Source organism: Felis catus, chromosome D2 (assembly GCF_018350175.1).
Source record: "Felis catus isolate Fca126 chromosome D2, F.catus_Fca126_mat1.0, whole genome shotgun sequence".
NCBI classification, from domain to species: Eukaryota; Metazoa; Chordata; class Mammalia; order Carnivora; family Felidae; genus Felis; species Felis catus.
The window spans coordinates 81634273-81649598 of record NC_058378.1 but is presented as its reverse complement, the minus strand read 5'-3'; the positions used below and the strand labels follow the sequence as shown (position 1 = coordinate 81649598).

At 45.5% G+C, this 15326-nt stretch overlaps 1 protein-coding gene and 1 long non-coding RNA gene across 4 annotated transcripts in view; one reads left to right on the top strand and one right to left on the bottom strand.

The window, feature by feature from the left end:
• Window positions 1–15326, top strand: part of ADAM12 (ADAM metallopeptidase domain 12) — a 349535-nt gene that overhangs the window by 132849 nt on the left and 201360 nt on the right. The gene's annotated exons all lie outside the window — the stretch shown is intronic.
• Window positions 3543–7859, bottom strand: LOC123381030. Its single transcript, XR_006587534.1, has 2 exons — window positions 7747–7859; window positions 3543–7526 (listed from the first exon to the last, which is right to left on the bottom strand). It is a non-coding gene; the product is annotated as an uncharacterized LOC123381030 (long non-coding RNA).

Below are 15326 nucleotides of genomic sequence, written 5' to 3'. Positions count from 1 at the left end.
CCAGGTTGTGCGGGCTGCCTACATTCCTTGGCTCTTGGCCCCTTCTCCTTCTTCAAAGCCAGCAGTGTAGAACCTTCCAGTCTCTCTGGCTCTGACTCTCCTGCAAGTCTTTTACAAGGACCCTTTGTGATTACGCTGGGCCCAGCCAGGGGATGCAGGATGGGTTCTCCCATCCCAAAGCCCTTAATTTAATCATATCAACAGAGACCCTGTGTCAGGAAAAGTAATATATCCACAGTTTCCAGGAATCAGGACATGGGCATCTTTGAGAGGCCTTGATTCAGCCTATGACGGGGCATAGTGGGGTGAGGGGGTGAGGGGTACCAATACCAAGAGGCTCCTTTGCCCCTATGAAGTCTCCGGTGTTTGTTAGACATTCAAGTGGAGATGTCAAGAGGCAATTGGTTGTAAATCTGGAATTCAGAGCTGGACAAAAACAGTTGGGGATCAAAAGAATATAAATGAAGGCTAGATTGAGGCACTGAAGGAGAGATGATATGGAAGAGGAGCAGGCCAAGGCCTGAGTCCTCAGATCCCTCTGTGTCCCCACCATGATGAGGTTGGCAGGAGGACGAAGGTCCCACAAAGGAGGAAAAGAAGCAGCCAGTGAGTAGGAAGGAGATCGGGACGGAAGGCAGTGTTGCAAGGAGGTGAAGGAGAAGTGCTCCCCAGATCTGGCTGGGCAGCGAATTGGTGACCTTGGTGCCCTTTTAGTGGAAGCAGCAGCACCCCTCCCCCCCACACTGCAGCAGGCGTGGAGAGAATGAAAGGTGAGGAAGCAGGTGTAGCAAATGGGGCAGAGTCCCTGTGAATGGAGTGGGAGCTAGAGCTGGAGGAGAGGACTTTCGTCTAGAACGTGGGTATTATGAAGGCACAAGTGCATGAGGTGAAGGACCTATTAGCTGGAGTTGAGTTTTCTCTCTCTCGTTTTTTTAATGTTTATCTATGAGAGAGAGCGAGGGAAGAGCAGAGAGAGAGAGACAGAGGATCCAAGGCACGCTGTGCGCTGACATCACAGAGCCCGATGCGTGTCTTGAGCTCATGAGCTGTGAGGTCGTGACCTGAGCCGACGTCTGACGCTTCACCGACTGAGCCACCCAGGCGCCCCGAGTTGCCTTTTACTACTGACCTCCTGTTTCTGTTCCCCTCTTTCCTCCTTCCAAAGATTTTTTAAGTTTCTGAAAAAGCCTCACTGTTATAAAATGCAGAGAGAAGGAGGTCAAATTTTCTAAGAGGGGGAAGCAGGTGGGGTGACTTAAGTGTCCTGCAGACATTCAGTGGCCACAGTTTAGTGGAGAGACTGTGCTCTCGTAGCAAAACTCAACCCCTAGTAGGTGGAAGAAATCATTTTTTTAAGCTAAAGCTATTAAGATAGAAGAATATGCAGATGTACTGTATATGGCAGGCAAAAGTCACAAGGGACTCACAGAAGAATGCTTCCATTTACAGAACAGTACACCCAACAATCCCTCTTAAATTGATGCCTTACGTTCTTAATACAATGATTTTGGTTGCTAAAATCCAACTTGCAGTCTTTTAAAATGTAATCTTTTGCAACTTACATAGGACAGAATCCACTAACATTGTACGGATGTCCTTCCTCAACGTAACAGTAAAGGGGAAAAAAAAAACAACGCTAAAGGGTAAGAGTGTAACATTGAATTCAATAAAGTTTTGATACTCAGAGCTGTTAACATATAAAAGCCAAGGACAAAGAGCAGATGACGCAGTGGAAAAATTATTGTCAGCATAAATATAGACAATGTAGAAAGAACTTTTCTAGACCCAGAAGCAAAAGACGTTCACACTAAAATAAAGACTGGCTTAAGATGATCACAGAGTACAAATGACTAATGAAGAGGAGGGTGGACGCTGAAGCTGATTCGTATTAAAATGAGCATTCCAATGAGGGACGGTGTTTCATGTATCAGACTGGCAAACATAAAAAAGACTCCTCTTCAGTGTTGATGAGGCCACAGGAACGCGGGTAGACTCTGAACCACCCAGTTTGGCAGAATGAAACTTTGTTCACCCTTCGGGAGATTGGCAATCAATATTAAGCATCTTTATACCCGTTGAGCAATTTCACAGCAGGGATTTATTCTAAGGAGAGTAGCTCGTGTATTCCAAAGTGTATTTCAAAGTATATCCATTGCAGTCAGGTTATGATATTCACTGAAGATATATTTATTGCATATCAACTCAGAGCTGGGAGCAGTGTTAGGTCCAGGGGAGATAATGGGGGGGGGGGGTGTTGAAACAGACCCAGCCCTTGCCCTCCCTCCCTCTGTACCTGGTATCTGAGTACCAATAGGTCAGTCAGCCATGACAGCCCAGTGCCACAGGCGCTTGGAGGACTGGAGGCTCACCCAGAGCTCACACACACCTGCCCTGGGCTTGGTGGAGCAGGAGCAGGGAGCATCCAGAGAAGGCTGGAAGAGGTTGCATCTCAGTCAAGATGAGAAGGGTCGGTAAGAATTAGCCGCATATAAAGGACAGGTAGGGATTAGCCAGGGGCAAGGATGTAGACTGCCATGTTGGGAGTAAAAACGATGCTGGGGAACCATAAGCCGTGGGCCGCCGTGCATCTTGGGATTGTGGGAACCAGGAACTGAAGGCTGTGGAAGGCCTGCTTTTGCCCTTCAGTAATTAGAGCAAAAGAAAGAAACCTGCGAGAGATTAGAAGTCGCATCTCAGCACATTTACTAGACCAGAAGGTAGGACTCCACCTCACCCAGAGGTTTGGGCGTGAGAAGGGGTGTAGCTCCCAAAGGAAAAGGTGAGCTTTGCAACTGGAAGGAGAGAGAGTGAGGGGAGGGGAGGGAAGTTCAGCGAGGAGGGGGGAGAGGAAGGAGGAAAGTAGAAGATGCACATATATAGAAAAAGAATGGAAGGAAAGACAGGCATAAAAATGCTAAGTAATGTTCTCCAGAGTACATTATTAGGAACTTGAAATGTCTCTTTTATAATTTTCTGTATTTAGTATATATTAATTTTATAATCTTAAAAATTTTTTTAACGAGTACTACTTAGGACTTCATTAAAATGAGTAAAAGCTTTAATGCATCTAACGTAACTTATTCTTCAACCTGCTACGCCATGAAGAAGCACCTAACAAACCCAAGACTGAGGCCACGAAGGCACAGAAACCAAAAACGACTCGGATTTGATTTCCACAGGCTTTTCTCAAAAGGAAAGTTAAGAGCCTATGGATCAGTTAATAGTTTTTGCCCCCCCCCCATCACACTTTTCTTTCCACCCCATCTCTACCTGCGTCCAGGGAAGAGGGGATGAGCCAAAGACATCCACACGTGCAATCACTTGAATATGGAAACCTCTGGGCCCCGTGTTTCCATGCATGTGGTCACCCTCGATTGTTTTTTTTTTTTTCCTGGGCAAACAGGATAATCACCAAAAGTTATTGCATTTTCTTTCCTCCTATACCCATCACTTTTCTATTGCCTCTGACAACTCTTGTGTGCATTGCCAATAAGATTTTGTATCCTAAAAATATCCCATAAAATCTCACTTCACATAATCACTGGATTTACAAATAGATTTATTATGTACTTGAAAGGAAAGCAGCCTTTTTCATTTAAGGAACAGAGGAGGCTTGGACACAGCAGAGTCGATGGTGTGCGGGTGGGACCTGTCTTTACTGTAGATCGTGATTTATGGACGGAAAAACAAATATAAAGTTCACCCTTCCTCTTGATAATGAGAACTTGAAAGTGCTCTGGGGAAGGACAAATATGTGTAACTAAGTATTTCATTTAGTATGAAATTGTCCTGCATTTCTAGAGTGTAAAAATACCTACCAGAAACATGACTTCTAATCATCTAGTATGAAATAGACTTAGGAGTAGGATGGTTTCCATTTAAGTATTTCCAAAACACATGTGTTTAAAAAATATAACTAAACCTTCTCAGGGTTTTAGAAAAATTAAATCCTTCTATCTGAGCCCAACACTGTACATTTGAAGTTACTTTCAGAAAATCTGTTTCGCTTCTGTTCCTTCAGCTGCCAGATCTTGGGCTTGAATGAAATGATCTCTGGGAATCATGCCTTTAATAGAAGCTGAATGGAGGAGAAACCCTAGGGCACACTTTCACGTATCAAGAACTCTCCCATTCTAAGTGTTAAGCTTTTATTAACAGCAATTATTTGCTGGTGCACTGGGGGCATTCCCAAGACGTTGTGAACTTGCGGTAAATGTTGACTTGGGCAGCGTCGGGGCATGTGGGGCCCCCAAGTGGCCAGCTGGCGGGCAGTCCCTGGTAGGCATCCTTCTGTCTATATTTCGAGTGAGGACTTGGCCTCCCTCCCCTGGCTTGTGGAAGCTCTTCTCCTCCCAGACCACAAGCCCTGACTCAGGGATGTCACCACGGGAAGGCGCCCACCCACACCTCCTCCAGGGACCTCGAGGCTTCGGGGACGTGCTGAGGGTGGGCCCGTGTGGGGGCTGTCAGCCCTCTGTCTGGGCCTTTTCCCTCTCGCCCCCTTCCCTACTTCCAGCTCTCTTTTGGTCTCCCAGAAGTATTGTGATGTTTGTTTTCCGGTCCCTTTGGTTTTTTCTTAGCCTTGTGAGCATGTCAGGATTATACGGTGGCGTCCTGGGAAGGAGGAGTTGAGAGAGATGATTGGACATCTCTCCAAACCAGCCCGCTTTTTGCCAAGAGATGGTCTCCTTCATGAATCCGTGCTTCTTCAAACCTGGACATGACTAGGAACCACTGGGGGTATTATAGGTGAAAGGCAGATACTGAATCAGTAGGGCTGGGGTGGGGCCCGAGAACTTGTGTTTCTGGCGGGCTCCCAGGTGAGGCACAGGTGCTGGTTGGCCCATGTTTTGAACAGCAATGGTGCTGCTTGCAAAGGATGCTCTTGCAAGTGGATGAACGAATCCATGTAAGGGGCTGAGCAAAAGGCCTGGTGGGTAGTGAGTGCTTAATGATGAGCTGTGGCGATGATGGTGATGAGGCTAATAGCACAAAACGGTTATCTCAATAGAAATAACATTGTCGGTTCTGCCACAGGATAAGGGGTTATTTTCCGAGAGCAAGCATCAAGGAAAACAGAGCGCAGGAATTCATTCATATTGACCAGTAAAGATGTGTTCATAGTGATGCCCAGGAATGTAGCACGGTTTGCAAGCCAGCCCAAGTTCTTTAGACTGTAAGTTCCAGAGGCAGATGCTGAGCCAGTCTCTGTTATCCCCGTGTCCTGGCACCTTGGCCAAAGTGCCTGGCACATAGTAATCTCTCGATAAATGTTGGCTCCTGTCTTCATTTGCTGAGCACTTACTCTATGCCAAGCACTCCCCATGCATTTTTCTCCTTTTACCTTCACAGCAGGCTTGGGAGGGTGTGATTGTGAATTCCCTTTTACAGATGTGGAAACTAAGTCTTGGCCAAGGTCACTCAATGGGCTGGGGCAAAGGCCGAATTCAAACTCGGGCCCATCGGATTCTGCGGCCCAAACCCTTTCCCCCGGGCCCTCCTGGTCCTGCCGTGATACCGTAAGGATTTGGGAGGAGGGCTGCCACCAAGTGTGCATCAGCCTTGCCCAAGGGACCCTCAAAACCTTTGCCCATGTGGTCAGCAGGCGGGAAGACTTTCCTCTTTCACGTGGCATCTTCCGACCAGAGTTCTCATCGGCGACACCCGCGTGCACCCTTGCCCTCCCTTTGCTCCTGTCCCTGAACTCATCCTTCCTTCCCACATGGTTCTGATTCTGTCCTGGAGAGATGTGTTCAGGCAGACATCCAGGGGCTGAAAGAACAGCCTCAGACCCCCGGGAATCACACAGATTATTGTTCCCTTATCCAGCCGTCATCTCTAACTCCTCTGTGCATGTGCGCAGAGCATGATCCTGGCTTGCAGGGACTGTCTGTGCCGGGGTCCTGGCTCGATGGCTGGTACGCAACAGGATGCTCATCCCTGCTGCCCTCGTCGGTGCTCGGGCCACACCCGAGGTGACCATTTCAGGTTTCGAGGGGAACTTCGCGCCACACCCCCGTTTCTGTTAAAGTTAGGAAAAGCTTCGATATCGTTCCATTTGGGAGGCAGCCAGAATTATCGTGCAGTGGACTCTTACACCCTGTTGGGAGGTTATGGTAACGGTCGCTCTGGGACCCTGGGAATTCCCAGCTGCAATTCCAGGGAGCTCAGAGAGGAGTGGTGTTCCCAGCCGCGTTTCCACAAACCGTGGCTCCTCTTGAAGCCTTTGCCCGTTTGGGTGCTAAAAGCTGAGAATGGCGTGTCCTGAGGTTTCAGCTGGTTATCAGGCCGGCAGACAAGACCAGCCTGCTCTGTGAAGGGGGCTCCCCCACCCCCACTCCGCGTCCCGAATGCACGCTCATTTTGCAACCCCATGTGTGAAACACGCGTGCCTCCCCCCCGGTTATTTGGAGAAGTCCGGCTCCCAGGTGAAAAGGAAAAGCCCACTGCTTCTCCATATCATCAGGCAAGATAACCCAAGGACCCAGGAAGCTCTTGTGCTGACCTTACGGGAATTTGCTGTGTGCCTTACACGGGTTTCTTTGCCTCTCTGGGCGTCCTCACCTGCAAAACGAAGGCACTTAACTGGAAAACCGTGCAGAGATCAATTCAGCTTTGAAACTCTGTGACTGCCCGAGTGGAGTCCTTGAGCGTGGGACATATTTTTAAGTAATCCGATTATTTCCGTCTCCACTCCCATGCTTTGTAACCTTGGGATGTGGCACGTAGCAAGGGAATTATGCTTTACCAAATGCAGCCGGCTCTCTTCCTCCCTTACCCGGGGGGTTGAGGCCGATAGCGTTGAGATGGGGAGGGCCGGGAGCTTGCTGGTCCACAGAGAAGCTTCTGCCTCAGCCAGCGGGAACGAAGAGAGATGAGATGCCTCCCCACGTCGTCCGGGGGGTGCTTCCTTTATAAAGGGCTGCTCTTTACCCCCATGCCCGACTTACAGGTGTGGAAAGCCAACCTGTGCCCGAAACAAAAGCCAGCCTTAGCGAAGAGGGAGGCTGGCAGGGGCTGGCTTGCCTCTGGTACATCCCTGGTGCCCAGTTTCCCCGACAGCTGCTTCCCTCTCTCCTGCTGCAGCGGCCTGACTGGGACGTGTGCGAGGCCACCTTGCTTCTGCCGGCGAGCACCTGGGCCTGGGCCTGACATGGCCACTCGCCGACACCGTAACGGAGTTAAGAAGGGAACCTGTGGGCTGCTTTTCTGTATGGGTGGGGTACAGGTCTTCTGGTGCTGCTGGAGAAACCCTTCTAAAATCGCTTTTATTGTTCTTTCTCAGGTTTGAGTTGCGTCCCTTTAAAAATCTTATATAGCTACCTAAGAGGTTCTCGACTCCAACATTCGAGGACGTTTAAAATGGAAGGCCATTCTTGATTCTATTGGACGCGGTGTGTATGGCAAAGGTAGACAAGGGAGTGGTTTCCGTGGAGGAATAACACCCATCCTCGATTAGTGTTCAGATTCCTGGTACTTGTAACCTTGACTGATTTGGGAGAACAGAAGAATGTGGCAGGCAGAAGCTGAAAGGTGAGAAAGACTTCGTTGAAATCAAATTTCACTCTGTCAGAGGGTTATAGTTTAGACTAGGGAAGCAAGAACTACTTGGATTGAATTATACGAGGTTATTTCGAGTTGTGCTTATGATAGACAGAGTACCTCCCCCGTAAACTATATCCTACCTAAAGGGAGGGACTTGGGGGATTTCCACAAGATGGCAGCCTACGAAGGTTCTGAACTCACCGTCTCCCATGGACACACCATTCCTGCAGCTACATAAGGATCATTTCCTTCTGAAAGAGAGCTGAAAAGTGGATGAGCTCTTTTTCTACAACAAAGGATAAGAAGACTACACCAAGACAGGTAGAAAGGGCAGAGATGTGGTCTCAGCAAAACCTCACCCCCAGCATAGAGATGTGCAATGAGAAGGGATGTCACAGACCAGGAGGTAGAACAGGTGCCTCTCCTGGAGGAGCAGAGCGAGGGGTGGGTACCCCACATCTCCAACCCCTGGGACCCGCACCAGACAGATGAGCCCCCAAAACATCTGGCTTAGAACACCAACGGGGCTGGGGCACCTGGGTGGCTCAGTCGGTTGGGCGTCCAACTTCGGCTCAAGTCATGATCTCACAGGTCGTGGGTTTGAGCCCCGCATTGAGCTCTGTGCTGACAGCTCAGAGCCTGGAGCCTGCTTCAGACTCTGTGTCTCCCTCTCTCTCTGCCCCTCCCCTGTTCATGCTGTGTCTCTGTCTCAAAAATAAATAAACATTAAAAAAAAAAAAACCAATGGGGCTGATGTCCAAGGGACCCAAAGTGCTACAGGACACTGAGATTCCCCTTTTAAAGTGCTTGCCGGTGGTCTCACTTGCCCAAAGACCCAGCAGAAAAAATTGCAGATGGGAGAGCACCTGGATTATGTGTGAAGGAAAAGTCATTTGCTAATCCAAAAGCATCCGCTGCAGGGTCAGGGAATAGTTGAAACTTTCCCTGGAGATGGAGAGGCTGGCGAGCTTGGAAGTGGCACCCTCCCGCCACCTTGCTGAGTGAAGCATGGGCAGGTGGCCGTGGTACCGTCCCACTGCCTTTCCAAAGCCAGAGAGCCGCTGGCTGGGACGGTTAGTATCAAGGGTTGATGCAACCTCCCGTCAGCTAGCTAAAGTTGGCCAGTTTGGGTACGTGTGACACTTCCCTCGATCCCTGGGCTGAGGCTGACGAGTATAAGCAGTGGTGGTAGCATCCTTCTGTCTTATCTCACAGACAAACCACTCTCCCACTGCATTCCTAAAGCCTATGGGCACACGTGCCATCAGGGAATTTATTTTCCCACCACCTTTCTGGAGCCAGGGAGTGTGCCCCACCTTCTACATTCTCCTGCTGCCCAGCTAAAGCCTCCACGTACGTGCAGTCCACACAGGGGATGCCCCTGGATCTCCTGGCCCTGGTGACCAAGAAGGCTGGCATTCCTGAGCTCCCCTGGGAAAGTAACAATTAGAAAGATAGTTCTCAACCGATCTCCACCGCCAGGACACTGCACAGACAACAGACTGAAACACAACCCCGGTCTTCCTGTGAAAAAAAAAGTATATTTACTTAGCCAGGAGCTTCCTGAGGGACAGGCTTCAGGTTTCCCACGTATCTTCAGGCTAAGGAGGCAGAGAACATAAGCAAGAGACACCATCCTTTCTCACTGCCTTGGCCTGAATACAGCTTGACAAGACCTCCCAGAAAGGAGCTTATACACTCATGTGGAGTCCCGATTTTTATAACTGTCGCTCAGTGGACACCTCTAGATCTCCTGGTATGGAAGCCAGCAGGGATTATGATCTCACTGGGTGGATATATTTGCATGTATTAAAAGCTGCTGCTCGAGGGTCTGGCTTCCAGTCCACCTGAAACAAGGTGCTAAATGAGATTCCTCCCCTTGGAACATGGACAGGTCTTGGCACATCGTCAATAGAGGGGACCTACTAAGAATAAGTGTAGACAATCACAAAGGTTAGAGAGACAACCAAGAACTAGGGAAGGTCTAATGAGAAGGTTCATCACCTACACAGGGCCACTGTTTCAAGAGTGAGAGAGGTGGCTGTTTCACCTATCAGAAATAAAACACAGAGGGGCACCTGGGTGGCTCAGCCAGTTGAGCATCCAACTTCAGCTCAGGTCATTATCTCATGGGCTCACGAGTTCAAGCCCCACATAGAGCTCTGTGCTGACATCTCAGATCCTGGAGGCTGCTTCAGATTCTGTGTCTCCCTCTCTCTCATCCCCTCCCCCATTCTCTCTCTCTCTCTCAAAAATAAATAAACATTAAAAAAAAGAAACAAAACACAGAGAGTCAAGCAAAATAAAGAAACAGAAATATGTTCCCAGTGAAAGAACAAGACAAGACCTCAGAAATGAAGGTATGGAGATAGGTAATCTACTTGATAAAGAATTCAAATAATGTTTCTAAAGATGCTCATTGAATTTAGGAGAACAGATAAACACAGTGAGAACTTCAACAAAGACATAAAAGACATAAGAAACTGCCAAACAGAAGTCACGGAGCTGAAGAATACAATAATGAACTGAAAAATACTCTACAGGGGGTCAACAGCAGACTGGATGAAGTGAAAGAACAGACCAATGAGCTGGAAGACAAAGCAATGGAATTCACCCAAACAGAGTAACAAAAAGAAAAAAAGAATTAAAAAAATGAATATAACTTAAGAGAACTATGGGACAACACCAAGCAGTATAACATTTGCATTATAGTGATCCCAGAAGGAGAGGAGAACATAATTTGCATTTATAGGGATCCCAGAAAGAGAAGAGAGAGAGAAAGAAGCAGAAAACTTATTTGAAGAAATAATGGCTGCACACTTCCCTAACCTAGGGAAAGAAACAGATATCCATGTCCAGGAAGCCCAGAGAGTTCCAAAGAAGATGAATTCAATGAGGTCCACACCAAGATACATTATAATTAAAGATGTCTGAAGTTAAAAAATCTTAAAAGTAGAAAGAAAAACACAAATTGTTATGTACAAGGGAAACCCCATAAGGCTATCAGCAGATTTCTCAGCAGAAACTTTGTAGGTTATTGTTCAAAATCAAAGGAAAGATAAAGAGTTTTCTAGACCAGCAAAAGCTAAAGGATGTAAAGGAATTCATCACTACCAAACCAGCCTTAAAAGAAATATTAAAGGTACTTGGTTAAGCTTAAAAGAATTGGCAAGAAAACGCAAAAGTAAAAACCTCTCTGGTAAAGGTAAATGCATAGTAAAGGTAGTGGATTAATCACTTATAAAGCAATTATTATGGTTAAAAGACAAAAGTACTAAAATTAACTGAAACCATAATTAGTTGAGGGATACATAAAATAAAAAGATGTGAAATGTGACATCAAAAACATAAAATAGGAAGGGGGAGAAAAATGTAGAGTTTTGGAAAGTGTTCAAATTTAAGTTGTTATTAACTTAAAACAGGCCATTGTATACAAAAGGTGACATATGTGAACCTCACAATAACCACAAAGTAAAAACTTCTAGTAAATACACAAAAGAAAATGAGAAATGAATGTAAATGTAGTACTAAAGAAAATCAACCACAAGAGAACGGAGAAAAAGAAGGAAGAAACAGGAATTGCAAAAGCACCCAGAAAACAATTAACAAGATGCAAAAAAAATACATACCTTTAAATAATTACTTTAAGTGTAAATGGACTAAATTCTTCAATCAAAAGACAGAGTGGCTGAATGGATAAAAGAACAAGACACATCTGTATACAGCCTACAAGAGACTCACCTCAGAGTAAGGACACACAAACACTAAAAGTGAAGGGCTGGAAAGAGATATTCCATGCAAATGGAAACAGAAAGCTATTATAGCTATACTTAGATGAAATAGACTTTAAGCCAAAGACTTTAATAAAAGACAAAGATAAGCATTACATAATAATAAAGGGATCAATCCAGCAATAAGATATAATATTTATAAATAAATATGCATCCAACATAGAAGCACCAATATAAACAAAGCAAATATTAACAGATCTAAAGGTAGAAGTTGACAGTAATACAATAATAATTGGGGACTTTAACACCCTACTTACATCAATGGATAGATCACCCAGACAGAAAATCAGTAAGAAAACATTGACCCTAAATGACACATTAGACCCGATGGACTTGATAGTTAAATGCAGAATATTCTATCCAAAAGCAGCAGAATACACATTCTTCTCAAATGCACATGGAGCATTCTCCAGAACAGATCACATGTTAGACCACCAAACAAATCTCAGAAAGTTCAAGAAGTTTGAAATCGTGTCAAGCATCTTTTCCAACCACAGTGGTATGAAACTAGAGGTCAAATACAAGAGGAAAACTAAAAACTAAAAATATGTAGAGATTAAACAACATGATACCGAGAAACTACTTGGTCATAGAAAAAATTAAAAAGTTCCTAGTGGTAAATGACAACAGAAATATGACGTATCAAAATCCATGGGATGTAGCAAAAGTAGAGGGAAGTTCATAGCAATACATCCTACCATAAGAAACAAGAAAATCCCAAATAAACTATTTAACTTTACACCTGAAGGAGCTAGAAAAAGAAGAACAAATGAAGCCCAACATTAGTAGAAGGAAGTAAATAATTAAGGTCAGAGTGGAAATAAATGAAAAAACTAAAAGACAATCAAAAAGATTAATGAAACTAGACCTGGTTCTTTGGAAAGATTAAGAAAATGGACAAATCTTTAGCTGGACTCACCAAGAAAAAAGAGGGCTCAAATAAATAAAATCAGAAATGAAAGAGAAAAGTTACAGCCGATACCACAGAAACACAAAGGATCAAAAGAGACCATTCTATAATTATATGCCAACACTGAACAACCTAGAAGAAATGGATAGATTCCTATAAACTTAAATAATCTTCCAAGACTGAATCATGAAGAAATAGAAAATATGAGTAGACCAATTACTGGTAAGGAGATTGAATCAGTAATCAGAAATCTCCCAACAAACTAAAGTCCAGGACCAGATGGCTTCAGTGGGTGAATTTTATGAAACATTTAAAGAAGATTTAATACCTATCCTTCTCAAACTTTTCCAATCAAAGAGGAGGCAACGCTCCCAAACTCACCATATGAGCCCAGCATTACCCTGAAACCAAAACCTGAGGACACCACCATCAAAAAAAAAAAAAAAAATTTTAGGCCGATACACCTGATGAACTTAGATACAAAAGTACTCAATAAAATATCATCAAACCAAATTCAATGATGCATTAAAAGGACGGTACATCATAACCAAGAGGGATTTGTCCCAGGGATGCAAGGATGGTTCAACAGCTACAAATCAATCAGTGGGATATGCCACATAAACAAAATGAACGATAAAAATCATATGATCAAGTCAGTGACTATTATCAAAAAGACAAGAAATAATAAGTGTTGGCAAGGATGTGGAAAAAAAGAGAACCCTTGTCCACTGATGGTGGGAATGGATATTGGTTCAGTCACTGTGGAAAACCATATGAATTGCTCAAAAAATTAAAAATAGAATTATGATACGATCCAGTAATTCCACTACTGGGTATCTACCTGAAGAAAACGGGTACATTAATGTGAAAAGAAGTACTCAGCCTTACGTTCATTGCAGCATTATTTACAATGGTCACGATATGGAAACAACCTAAGTGCCCATCAACAGATGAATGGATAAAGAAGATGTGGCATACATATTCAATGGAATATTATTCATCTATAAAAAAAATAAATGAAAATCTTGCCATTTTGTGACAGCATGGACAGGCCTTGAGTTAAGTGAAATCACCCAGAGAAAGACAAATACCACATGCTTTCCCTTATATGAGGAATCTAAAAAAACAAAACAAAACAAAGCCCAGACTCATAGACACAGAGAACAAATTGGTGGTTGCCAGAGGAGAAATGGGGTTTGGGGGAGGGCGCAAAGTGAATGAAGGGGATCAAGAAATACAGACGTCCGGTTATAAAATAAATAAGTCATGGAGGCAGAATGTACAGAATGGGGAATATAATCAATAATATTAACTCTGGCGACTTAGCGGTGATCATTTCACAATGCATGCAAATATGAAATCATTATGTTGTATGCCTGAAACTAATGCCAATGACCCCTCAAAAAAAATGAGATAGATAAATGGGCTCGTGAAAATGTATAAACTGTGAATTGGTAAAGAAATGACAGGCAACACGAAAGCTATTTTTTATTTGAGTAAAGCATTTGTGGTCGATTTGGTAGCGTTTGTTTCTGAATCGCTAGGAAGCAGAGGGACAAGTAGCAAGCATGATGAATCGGCTGACAAGCGCTTTTCTCCCTTGTCCCTGTGTGAAATGATGGAAAATTTCCCATTGCCAGTCTAATTTCCCAAGGAATTGGAGTATGCATGGAATAAAGGCTGAGGTCTCTCAGGAGAGTCAGAAATCCTTGTGAGGGTGAACGCGGGAAGACGGGAAGACTAGGCTGGCTAGTGAGTGTTCTGCCTCCGTCACTGTAGGTGTGAAATTGTAGCCTCTCAACAGCCTCTGCCTTCAATGACTGTTCCTGAAACTTGAAGTCGCTACCATGACGCCTGTCTTCTTTATGGTTAGAAAACAACCCAAAAATGCGAGCTGAGAGCTCCCAAATGGAAGCCTCAGGGGAGTGTCGAGGTCAGCACATGGGACAGACCCACCGCAGGGCTGTAGCCTGTAGGACACCAGCCCATTCCGTGGCCGGGACCCTGGGAACGGCACTTTGCCTGGAAGAGACTTCATAAGCCTGTGTGCTGAGCACTTGCTGTGAATGGGGCTGTCCTCAGCTCTCCCCCTAAAAACACAGTGGGACAAACGCTAGCCTTGTCCGCATTTTCAGATGAGGACACAGACTCACAGAGGCTTATGGGATTTGCACAAGGACACACAGGCCTGGGGCCCCTCCTTATGAACCGGCCAATTCAATTTCTTATAAGACTTGGCTGGCAAATTATCCTGAATGCAGTGTTTTTTGTTTTGTTTTGTTGTGTTGTGTTGTTTTTTTGTTTTTTAAGAGGGAGACTGCTGCGCTACAGAGATTTCCAAACCTGGCATCCTGTCTACAAACTAAAGCTTTGTGCAGAAACCCAGAATATACAATCCGTAATCCTGGGGGCTAGGAGCCTGTGAGCCATCCCTATAACTGAGTGCCCCCCCAACTTAGTTGAAAGAATAGCGCTGCCCACAACTCCGCGTGATGCGGCTGTGTGCAGGTGCTGGGTTAGCCAGCATCCCAGCTCAAAAGAGGCTGAACGCGGCTGCTGAGGATCTTGAGAGAGAGCCCTCTCTAGAGGCGGGGACATCTGCTGGACGGTGGGGTGTCCACTGGGTCGCCCAGGACAAGATGACCTCTTGAGACCCGGTCTGGCTTTCTGGCTCTGAGGATCTCTGTGTGTTCGGTAATTCAGAAATAAACACTGACGTGGGGGAGAGTAAAGATGCCACCACTTCTCACATTTGCTTGGCGACGGTGTCGGTGATCGGGTACCTCTTTAACCTGGTAGGGTTTCGTAGCACCTGGCTCAGCCCACGTGCTCGGTGGGATCTCCCTGGCGAAGGGCAAGGTTCCAGGTCTTCGAATCTCAGACCTGCCCCCCTTTCCCGCCCCCCGCGATGGGTTTTGGCACCTGTCTCTCTGCTCGCATTGGGTATGAACAATGAGCAGCCACTCGTAGCCAAATTCCTTTTCCGCCAGTGAGAGAGAAAAGACAGATGGCGAGAGTTTATTTCAGGTATTTTAACCTTGTCCACATGTGGTAACGTTATAAAAAGAGTGGAAACGGGC